We start from the raw sequence: 10,444 nt of genomic DNA on the forward strand, positions 1-10,444 counted from the left end.
TGAATCGTAATGTAAATATCTGATATGGAGGATGGTCTTAGGCGACCCCTGTGAAAGGGTCGTTCGACCGCCGAAGGGGTCACGACCGACAGGTTGAGAACCGCTGGACTAAGAGAAGCAGTTGGAAACAATATCTCAGCTCCCCCTCCCATTCCAGATCCTCTGGCAGCTCTCTAATTGAAGCCTGTCACAGGGAGAGAAGCCGGCTGCAAATTGCATTCAAACAGGTTGAGAACCGCTGGACTAAGAGAAGCACTTGGAAACAATATCTCAGCTCCCCCTCCTATTCCAGATCCTCTGGCAGCTCTAATTGAAGCCTGTCACAGGGAGAGAAGCCGGCTGCAAATTGCATTCATCAACGAATTACAGCAATTACAGCCCCGGCCCCAGCCTAAAGGGGTGGCACGTCCAATCAGGCCATCTCTTCCTCTGATTCAGAAGTGCCAAATGTTTCCGTCCTCCAGGGTCACTTTCCCTGCTCCAGACCGAACTTTATCCTTGCCCCACACCTGCCTTTAGCCGATACGTCAGGGAGAATGCGTGCTGCCCAACCGTCTCCAGGGCGCTTCTCTCAACCGTCACTGAGGTTCACCCAGCAACTAGGCCCAGTTCCTGCCACTGATCTTTAAGATGAGTTTCCCCCAGATTTGGTCCTTGAGAGAATTGATCTGCAGACAGTTCAAAGGCATGGTAAGAAGGCTTTCCTTGCCCTAGCTGGTTTGGCTCGGTGGATAGAGCGTCGGCCTGTGGACTGAAGGGTGCTGGGTTCGATTCCAATCAAGGACACATGCCTGGGTTGTGGGCTCCATCCCAGTGGAGAAGGCAGCTGATCAATGATTCTCTCTCATCATTAATGTCTCTGTCTCTCTCTCCCTCTCCCTTCCTCTCTAAAATCAATAAAAACATTTTAAAAGAATATAGAACTCTCAAAAAAAAAAAAGAATGCTTTCCTTGCCCGGCTGGGTGGCTCAGTGGCAGTTGATTACTGTTCAGGACATATACCTAGGTTTCGGTTCAATCCCTAGATAGGCGCATACTGGACATAACTGATCAATATTCCTCTCTCTCTCTCCCTCCCCCCACTCTAAAAATCAATAATAATAAGCCCTAGCCAGTTTTGCTCAGTGGATAGAGCATCGGCCTGTGGACTGAAGGGGTCTGGGTTCGGGTCCAGGGTCGATTCCGGTCAAGGGCATATTCCTGGGTTGCGGTCTCAATCCCCAGTGGGGGGGAGGGGGGTGCAGGAGGCAGCTGATCAATGATGCTCTCTCATTATTGGTGTTTCTATCTGTCTCTCCCTCTCCCTTCCTCTCTGAAATCAATAAAAACATGTTTTTTAAAAATAATAATAAAAAAATAATATTTTTCCTCATTGGCAGTGAGTCAGCTCAGCTTCTCCTGTTTACGCTGACCACAGGGGACCAAGGTGAGGGTGAGGTTCAGGTGAAACCTGAGGAGGTGTAGTGGAAGTGTCACCTCCCAGCAGGAAAGGTATGTAGCCACCCACACCTGTCCACAGTTGCTTCCTCACTCCCCTCCCTGGGGCCAGCAGCTCTGGTTTCAACAACAATTTGTGTGTGTGTGTGTGTATGTGTGTGTGTGGTGTGATATACCACAAGAAAGCCACATGTGAAGAACAGGGAGATGTGGAGGGCATGACACTGGGCCCCCGGTGTAATTTGGGGTATAAAGGAGCAGCCAAATGGCCTCAGAGAACGCTTTTTTTCTCTCTTTTGCTACAAACAGGGCTATGCCAGAGAAAAGGAAGGTTCAGAGGTCAGTTCATCCATCCCCCAGCCTTTGGGTGGAAACAGTCATCTCTTCCTCTCCCCCAGTCCCTGTTTGAACTTGGGAGGGGCAGGGAAAGGAGGTGTCTTTTCTAAGCTGACGTTTCTAAGGAAGCCAGCCTAGATCCCACCCTTCCCTTTCAGAGAATGCATCCTGCGATGTTTCAGTCAAGCCTTGAGAGTGAATTTCTCCTAAACTGTCCTTTCTCCACCAGAGGAGGTGGGGATGGATACACCCAGTAAAGGGAGAGCGTAAGAGAAGGGGTTTGAGTCAAATGTCCCCTGGGACACCTGCGCTTTCTGCCTAAGGGAGCGTGGGGCTCAACTGGCCCATTGGCAAGGGAACAGGTCAACTGGGATGACTCAGTAGCCCAGCTTCCTGGAGGCTCTGGAAGAAACTCGGGGCTTTATCCTGAATTTCAGATAAACCTGCAGAAAAGAGAGATTTAGATCAAAGGCGGGAACCAGGGACAGAGACAGATGGCAGGAGGAACAAGGAGAGACCAGGGCAGATAAGGGCCGAGGCTGAGGCTGAGGCCAAGAGTGAGAGTAGCAAGAGGCCTGGATTGCCAAACAAACACGGCAATCAGGGCGCTGGCTTGCCCAGGTCAGCGGCTCTTGTCTTCTCGGGCTACACCCTGAGAGGATGCCCCGATGCCCCACCCAGATCCCTGGACTGGCTGAGTGTTGTTTCCAAGGCTGCTGGCTGCCCCTTCTCTGGAGACTTGAACAAGCAGCAGCCAACTAGCTGGCTACTGAGGACATACAACACCAGCCTCCCTATCTCCGGAGGGATCCTTTCTGGGTTCCATTCTCCATCCAGAGCTGCCCCACAGGATCACACCAAGATTAGACTCCAGGGGTGGGAGCTCATCTTTGCTCTTCCCCTGCCCCATCCTGCTCCCCTTCTCTGAGACTTTGCCCTCAATAAATCATGTGCCCTCTGAATTCCTGCCTCATCTAGGAGGCCTTTGTGTACAGATTGCACCTGAACTCCAGTGCCTACAGTGTCAGACTGATTGAATTAACGCTCTGGATGGGAGATAAGTAGGTGAAAGATTTTATTTCGGGATTCTCTCTCTCTCTCTCTCTCTCTCTCTCTCTCTTAACCTGATTCCTCATGGTTCATCCCAGTGCATTCTGTCTGCATATAGGCCACCTACTTATGCAGGTGCAAACTCAGGAGAAGATAATCCAATTAGTACTTGTCTTCTCGGGCTACACCCTGAGAGGATGCCCTCGATGCCCCACCCAGATCCCTGGACTGGCTGAGTGTTGTTTCCAAGGGCTGCTGGCTGCCCCTTCTCTGGAGACTTGAACAAGCAGCAGCCAACTAGCTGGCTACTGAGGACATACAACACCAGCCTCCCTATCTCCGGAGGGATCCTTTCTGGGTTCCATTCTCCATCCAGAGCTGCCCCACAGGATCACACCAAGATTAGACTCCAGGGGTGGGAGCTCATCTTTGCTCTTCCCCTGCCCCATCCTGCTCCCCTTCTCTGAGACTTTGCCCTCAATAAATCATGTGCCCTCTGAATTCCTGCCTCATCTAGGAGGCCTTTGTGTACAGATTGCACCTGAACTCCAGTGCCTACAGTGTCAGACTGATTGAATTAACGCTCTGGATGGGAGATAAGTAGGTGAAAGATTTTATTTCGGGATTCTCTCTCTCTCTCTCTCTCTCTCTCTCTCTCTTAACCTGATTCCTCATGGTTCATCCCAGTGCATTCTGTCTGCATATAGGCCACCTACTTATGCAGGTGCAAACTCAGGAGAAGATAATCCAATTAGTAGATTATCCAGAACCCCAGCTGGCCTCTTCCCCCTCAGGCTTACCTGCCTGAGCCCTCTCTCTGCTCCAGCACCTCCGAGTGGGGTGCAGGGCAGGTGGGGCAGAGGAAGGCAGCAGGGAAGGGCAAGATGGTGAAACCTCAGTCTATCAACACTATTGCTACTATCACAGCAGTCTAGGAACGATCAGAAACTACTGGATAATATCATGTTAAGAATTTGTTGTGGATTCCAGGTATCTGGGCTGATCACCAAATACACAGTTAAATTGCTGTTTATAGAGGGGAAATGCCCTGAATGAAGCTAGGAAAATAGAGAATCCTAGTTTGATAAGATCTTTTTAGACAATTCAAGATATGCCAAGTCTTCACCTGCTCAGAAAGCTTTTCAGGAAGGAACGTGTGCCGATCTGTCAGGTTTTCCAGTCCTTCTAGTCATCTCCCCTCCTTCCAGGCTGCTGCAGTGTGGCCTGTTTCTCTTCTGATTCTAGAAGGAAAGAAGAATGATGGACTTCCCATTCTTTTACCCATAACGCTCCGTTCTCCAGATATCTGGGCCTGCATTGTCAACAGAAATAGAATGTGAACCACGTGTGTCATTTTGGGGTCTCTGGTAGCCACATTTTCAAGTATTTTATTTAACTCAATATGTTAAAAATATTTCATCTCAACATATCTATATTAAAAAGTATGAATATACTAACAAAATTGATGAATGAGATAGTTTACATTTTGTTGTTGTTGTTGTTCTAAGTCTTCAAACTCTACTGTGCATTTCACACAGTGTGTTTCAGTTCAGTTCAGCCACCTATTCTCTGCTCGGTCGCCACATGTGGCTGGTGGCTGCCATGCGGGGCTGCTCGGGTCTAAATCTTGGGAATCCCTTCCCAGTACCTGTTCCACACTGGACTCCTCTGCAGTGGGAGGCAGAGAGTGGCAATCCTTGGGTAACCTTGGGAGGAGCTGAGGGAGGGTAGTGGTAAACAGACTCTAGGGAGCGTCTCAGGCCAGGTGATTAATTACTGGAGAGGGAGGAATGAAACTGTGTGTATTAAACCTCAGACTCAAGTCTTTCCTCCTGAGCAGCAGGCAGGGTCAAGAAAGTACTCTTAAGCCCATGGTTCTCCAAGTAAATCTGCTTCTTTTCCTCACCTCCTCCAGGAAGCCTTCCCAGATAAACTCTCCAACCTTACTTGCTAGCTTCTTTCCTGAGTGCTATCAGCATTTATAGACTAAAACCACTTCTTTATTGAGATGGCACCCCAACCCTTCAATGCTTGAGTGGACATCCCACCTTCCACAGATATGAGTTGAACACCTACTGTGTGCCTGCCACACACACTGGTGATACAATGGTGAACAAAATGAATGAGTGCTGTCCTCCTAAAAAGCATAGCCTAGAGGTGAAAGCAGACAGTAAACAAACTTAAAAACAAAACACAAACAAGGTTATTTCAGAGAATGACAAGATGAAGGGAGAGAGATCATTAATGAGTTCCTCACACTCACCTTGTCCTGAAAACCATAGAAAGTGAACCAGAAAAAAAGAAAGAAGAGGGGGAAAAAACACCACAGAAAAACAAAAAAATAAATAACTAAATGCAAATGAAGCAGAAAAGATCTGATATTGTTTACTCAACCCCCTCACTTTACAACAGGGTAACCTGAGGCCAGGGGAGTAGGAGTGGCTTGGTCCAGGTCACAGAAGTTGGTGGTAGAGCCTAGTCTTCCTTTGTGGGTTACTTCCCGAAGTGCCGCCCGGTCATTCTGGTGGCTCCCCTGTTCCTCTCCCATCAGAGATGGAAGAGCACCGGAGCCAAAGAGTGATTAAGCAGTTCTGCCTTCTCTCTCCCTAAGGATAAGGGTCAGCATCTGGAGTGAAAAGCAATGGATAATCTTGTAAAAACAAATACAATCAAAAGCACAAAACCTCACTTTCCGCAATCTTTAAAACCCAGCGGTCATTCCTACCCTCCCCCACCAATCCCTTCACCAGATCTAATAGGCGGGGCCGGGAGGTGCTAAAGCGAGGAACCCTCCTGCCTCCCCACCTCCTGCCACCCCATCTGAAGGGGCTTGGACCCGGGATTAGGCCAGGAGCCTGAATGAATGAACTGATGAGCGGTGGAGCCCCAGACAGACCCGCGTGGCTGAGGTTTCTGACACTTCAGGCTTCTGCTTCCTGTTCCAGGATTCCTTAGCAGGTGGTGGGGGTCCCCGCTAGAGGAGTCAGGGTCGCCCCGAAGGAGGTCCAGGGCCTACGCTGCCCTCCTTCAGGCTCCAGATCTGTCCCCACGTTCCCTTCACAGCACGCACTCCTAGTCCCAGCCTGACGCCCTCTCTGAGCCACGTCCTGGGGATTTATTTTAGGAGTAGTTTCGCCCACTCTGCCTGCCTTCTGCGAGAAGCGAAGCCCGGTGCTTGGGAGTCCTCGCCATCTGCCCACCTCCGCCAGCAGCCAGGCAGCCCCGGGTGGGGCTCAGTCCCCTAGCCCAGTAAAATCAGCCCAAGCTCACTCCCCAGGCCTGCAGATCTTCTGCCAGCTTGCTGGTGGTTTTGTTTCTTACCTCCACAAAAGCAAGAGTGCTAGAATGTCCACCCCACGACAGGCCCCCTCCGTGTGAAGAGGCCTTGAAATCTCGGAGGCTGGATTAAATTTCTCTCCCCGCCCAAACCCTCTCTACACAAACACGCACTTTGCACTGTCTGTGAAAACTTGAAATACATATACCCTCTGACGACCATTCCACTTCTAGAAATTTCTCTGAAAGGGTATCTCCCCCCAAGTGTACAAAGAAATACGTGCAAGGAAGTTCATTACCGTGGACACTCTGGATTTAATTAATAAACGATGGCGCGTTCACACAATGGAATCTCGTGTAGTCATCAAAAAGAACGAGGGAAATCCATTTGTCCTGACGTTGAATAATGCCCAAGACACATTAATGAGAAAAGCAGGCTCTCCCTCTCAGGAGCACATGGCGCCGTTCCTGTCCCCTCCACTCCCCCCAGGCGTGTTGCCTTTTTCTCTTCTAAACTCCAAGGGCCCCTTCTTTTGCCTCTGTAACTTGTTTCCTGAGCCCATTTCTTCTGCACTTCACTTCTTCTACCTCTGTGACTTTCTTAACAAACTCTCTCTTATAGTTTGGGGGTGGGGGATGCGGGGGAAGCCCTGGCCAGATGGCTGGGTTGGTTGGAACATTGTCCTGTACACCAGAAAGGTTGCAGGTTCTAGTTCATACCTAGCTTTCGGTTCAACCTGGGTTGGCAATGTTTCTCTCTCACATGGATGTTTTTCTCTCTCTCTCTCCCTTCCACTCTCTAAAATCAATACTAAGCACATAAACAAACATATCCTCAAGTGAGGATTTTAAGAATTGTTTTTAAAAAGAGAAAAAGCAAAACTGTATGACAATGTGTCATATAATCCCACGTGTGTGGTATATGCGTACCTTTTATGTCTATGCAAAAAAAGAAAATCTGGAAAATTCTATGTAAGAACCTGTTCAAATGTTTAGCTGGCCCTGAAGTTTACATTATGGGGTTATCCATTTTCAAAGTTTCTAAACTGCTTCCCCAACAAAGACCTATGACTTTGGTAAGCAGGTGAGGGAGGGGGAGAAAAGTAAACAAAAAAAAACTGAAAAAGGAAGGAAGGAAAACACCCTCCTCTGGCTTAGCTAGGGAGCAGGTCCTAAAACACCCTCCCACCAACTCCCCGGCCCAGGGTCCAGCAGATGGCCTTGGAAATGATGTGTGGCTACAGACTGCTTACCCCTTAGCCCAGTGCTGGCCTGGGCCTCCCTTACTGCCTTCATTCAGCCCTCCTCCCACTGGCCTCCGTCCAGAACGGCCTGCGGTGGAGAACAGGCTGTCCTGAGCACCCTCAGTGCTTCCGCGGAATTCAGGGCTTCCCAGGCCCCAGTGAAGTTGTCCACCCCAACAAGGACTTGGAATGACAGTGTGAAAGGAGGGTGGGGACTTCTGGCCAGATTTGAGGCCAGAGCTGTACTGGGCTTCAGAGATAAAACGGCCACTCCTCAGGAAGGGGAGTCGGGGAGCGGAAAGCCGGCCCTTAGTCTAATCAAGGCGGGGAAGGAGGGAGGGAAGGGGAGGTCAGAGGGCTGAGATGCCGCTTAGCTCCTAGCTCCTGTTGTCTGTGCCAGGAGCACAAAGAGCCGGCCTCGGAGGAAGGATCTGGATGTACCACTAAGGAGTCCTGTGTCCTCGGGCAAGTCATGCCCCCTCTGGGACTTAGAGACCTTGTTTCCTTCCTCTTTGCCTTTTCTCTTCCTTAAGCAAGTGCAGCACAGGAGAACTGGAGAGGGCATGGGAAGGGGACCACTGCCATCTTGGCCCGAATGAGGAGGGGCTCAGGGAAGGGCAGAGTCCCCAGGGAACGTGCCCGCCATCTGGATTTTACAACCCAACTTGTACGAGGTGAGGTGGGGGAGGGCAGCTCAGAAGGGGGCCCCAAATCTGGAACCACTGGTTTCCTTCAGCTTCACCCCACAGGCAGCCGGCCCCTGCCCATCACTCCCGGCCCCCAGAGATCCTCTGCCTTCAGGAGCCTCTCCCTCAGCATCCATCTCAGGGTGTCAAAGGAAGTCTATTCAATAACAAAGCTGAAACAAGGGACCAACAACCCACCCCCAATCCTGAGCCTATCCCCACTCCAAACCGTTAGCCCAAAAGCGCAACAGGAAGAATGCCTAGGCAGGAGGGACCAAGGCAAGATTCTCCCAAAGCTCGCCACCTACACCCAGCCAGGCGTAGCTTTCTAATTAGAATTCCCCAGTGCTGCCCTCTCCCCACAACCCCTTCAAAACCACTGGCTTCTCCATCTCACTCTGACACTCCCACCAGCTGGTCAGGCCAAGCAGTTGTGGGGAAGAGTTGGGATATTCATTGGTCTTCTGTGGACCATGGCCCCAGGCTAGAGCCTGCCCTGGGGGAGAAGATGGCCCTAACCAGATAGGGAGGGAGGGCAGAGCCAGAACCAAAAGCTGGCACCTTGGAGGCCCCTTTGCTGGGGGGGTGGGGGTGGGAAAGCACCTATTCATACATCCTTCTCCCAAATCCAGAGACCTCGGTCCCCCAGGTGACCAGAACTGGAGAAAACAGGTCCTTGCCCTGGCTGGTTTGGCTCAGTGGATAGAGTGTCAGCCTGCGGACTGAGGGGTCCCAGGTTCGATTCCGGTCAAGGGCATGTACCTTGGTTGTGGGCACATCCCCGGGAGGGGGTGTGCAGGAGGCAGCTGATCGATGTTTCTGACTCTCTGTCCTTCTCCCTTCCTCTCTGTAAAAAATCAATAAAATATATTTTTTAAAAAACAAACAGGTCCTTGGAGATTTCGAGACAAAAGAGCAAAATTTGGGATGGAGTAGGGAGGAAAGATTGCCCAGCAGAACAGATTTTTTAAAATATTTTTTTTATTGATTTCAGAGAGGAAAGGAGAGGGAGAGATAGAAACATTAATGATGAAAGAGAATCATTCATCAATTGCCTCCTGCACGCCCCCTAAGGGAGATCGAGTCCGCAACCTGGCATGTGCCCTTGACCGGGAATCAAACCCTGAGTGAGCCATGCCGGCTGAACAGATCTTCTAGCCAGGTTTGCCCCAGCCTGTTCCTGAGCTGCAGAAGAGGGCTGTGGTGAGGACTGGGAGCCATGAATCACAGGCATGGGTAGAGGGTGGCCAGGTAGCACGTGTCCCCAGCAGAACCAGCCCAGCAGCTCTGTCAAGTAGGCCCCGGCTCTGATGCACACTGGGCACCCTTCCGGATCAATGCACACTCACCCCTGGGCTGCCAGCCACGGGATGGGGGGTGGGGAGGGGAGGGAACACATCTAAACTGGCCAGACTCAGCACAAAACTTGGCTTCTGCTAACCTGGCTAGGAAGAAGCAATTCCTTAGGAAGGCTCCTCCAGGGCAGGGTTGCCAGCACCTTCTCTCCAGGTCCCTTTCTCTGATTGTGGAGCAGGGGCCTAATCTGGAGATCCCATGCAAGCACAAAGGTTGGGAGTGTGACTGGGGGGCTGGGGGCTGGAGAGAACTGTGCTGGGTTTTTACTCACTACTCTCACCTATTAGGAGGTTCTGATTGTTCTGTTATCTCAGACACAGCTGGCCCTGATGCTGGTGAGGAAGGGCCAGGGTACTCAGGCCTCACAATGTTAGCATTTCAGTCTTCCAACCACTGCTGACATTCGTGGCCTTCCCCCTCCTCTCCCAGGGGTTGGGGGTGGGTGTCCAGCAGTCCTCACTCCCAGCACGAACAGCTGCTACTACTGCCCCTCTCCTGGGAATAGCTATCATCCCCAGAGCTAGGAGACTAATGGTTTAGTCACAGAGCCAGGCTGGCTCAATCCAGCCCAGGCTTCCCCAGCTCCAGCCGCTACCATAGCTGCCAGTAAGTAAGCACAGTCAGCAGGTTGAGCACCCTGAGGTGGCGTTAGGCCAGGAATTACTTTCCATTCTCACAGCATCCCCCCAGGGCAGGGGGGGTGGGGTAAGGGAGGGAAACCAGAGGAACCTGAACGCTGGGGAGAGGGGAGAATGGGACAGAATGCCTCTTTGAGGATTTACCTACACTGTATAGACCTAAGGATGTGTCCCCAAGGGTAAAAACCTAGGAACGGACTCCGACCAGCAACTCTTGAAGTTAAATCTTCAAGACCAGATGGTATTAGGGACAAGGAAGAGCCACAGGATGAGGGTAGGGGAGGAAAGTAAAAGAAAGGAGAAGGAACACCCCCCCCCCCCAAAAAAAAAACAAAAAACAAAACCTGCAGATTAGGCAATAGCTTGGGGGAGCAGTTCAACTCTAATTTTTAGAAAAGTGCTTGCTTGGCAAATTCAACAA

The sequence above is a fragment of the Myotis brandtii genome, unplaced genomic scaffold (genome assembly GCF_000412655.1).
Source record: "Myotis brandtii unplaced genomic scaffold, ASM41265v1 scaffold469, whole genome shotgun sequence".
NCBI classification, from domain to species: domain Eukaryota; kingdom Metazoa; phylum Chordata; class Mammalia; order Chiroptera; family Vespertilionidae; genus Myotis; species Myotis brandtii.